General features: G+C 40.3%; 1 pseudogene; it reads left to right on the top strand.

Moving 5' to 3' along the window:
- Positions 1 to 8: 8 nt before the first annotated feature.
- The window catches only part of LOC149526211 (uncharacterized), a 2,607-nt pseudogene continuing 1,113 nt past the window's right edge, over positions 9 to 1,502 (top strand).

The following is a 1,502-nucleotide window of genomic DNA, read 5'->3' on the forward strand; positions in this document are numbered from 1 at the left end:
GTAGTGGAATGACTAGTTCAACTTCTGGACAGAGTGATCAGTGGGGTTCTTTCTACACTTTTTGTGGTAAGATACATACTGGGCCATGTAATCAGATGACATCATTCTGTTATGAGTGTGGAGGGGTTGGTCATGCGAAGAGGGATTGTCCTACATTTAGACATAACCAAGAGATGGTTCATGGTTCAATGCAGCCCTATTTTTCTATCGCACCAACAGTTGTGCCTCCAGCCAGAAACATCAGGAGGGATAAAGGTAAAAAGGTAGCTTCCTCGTCATGAGGTAGATTGGCAAGGCCAGCTCAACAAGGTGCTTCTAGAGGGGGACAAGCTAGGGTGTTTGCTCTGACACCACAAGATGCTCATGCCTCAAATGCAATGGTAACAGGTATTCTTTCCATCTGTGGTTATGAAGCATCTGTTTTATTTGACCCTGGATCCACCCATTCTTTTGTCCTCAAATTTCATGCCTAAGTTAGGCAAACACTATGAATATATGGATGAACTGTTAGTACTAACCATCCCATTAGAAGAATCGTATGTTGCGGAGTATGTGTTTCATTCTTGTGTGATCCATATTAAAGATAAGGACACTTGGGTGGACTTTGTGTTAATGACAACATTAGGGGTCAATGTGATATTGGGAATGGATTAGCTGGCATCTTGTTATGCCAATGTGGATTGTTATCGCAAGTTGGTGAAGTTTAAATTCCCTGGAGAGCTGTCATTTATTATCGATGGTCATAAAGACCATTTGGTTGATAGTGTGATGGCTACAATTACTGGAGAGGTACAAAGTGAAGAAGGAAATTTAGAAGCTACACCAATAGTAAATGAATTTGTAGACGTGTTTCTAGAAGAGCTACCCGGATTGCCTCCTGAAAGGGAAATTGAATTTCGTATTGATCTGGTTCCAAAAACATAACCAATTTCAATGCCTCCGTACCGAATGGCGCCGACAGAATTAAGGGAGTTAGGGGAACAATTGCAAGATTTGATTAATAAGGGCTTTATTCGCCTGAGTGTGTCACCTTGGGGAGCGTCAGTTCTGTTTGTAAAGAAGAAAGATGGTGGTCTCAAGGTATGTATAGATTACCGGCAACTTAATAGAGTAACAATCAAAAATAAATATCCACTTCCAAGGATTGATGATTTGTGTGATTAGCTGCAAGGGGCTCAATGCTTCTTAAAGATTGATCTAAGGTCAAGATATCATCAATTAAGGATCAAGGAAGAAGATATACCTAAGATCGCATTTTGTACGAGGTACGAACATTATGAATTTTTGTTGATGTCTTTTGGATTGACAAATGCTCCTGTTGTGTTCATGGACCTGATGAATTGAGTGTTCCGAGCATACCTGGATAGATTTGTAGTCGTTTTCATTGATGACATTCGAATATACTTGGGAAGTTGGGAAGAACATGCACAACATTTAAGGATCGTGCTGCAAACCCTATGGGAGCATAGATTGTATGCGAAATTTTCTAAGTGTGCATTTTG

Source organism: Theobroma umbraticum, unplaced genomic scaffold (genome assembly GCF_002168275.2).
Source record: "Theobroma umbraticum cultivar Fairchild unplaced genomic scaffold, ASM216827v3 scaffold_182.0, whole genome shotgun sequence".
Lineage (NCBI taxonomy): Eukaryota > Viridiplantae > Streptophyta > Magnoliopsida > Malvales > Malvaceae > Theobroma > Theobroma umbraticum.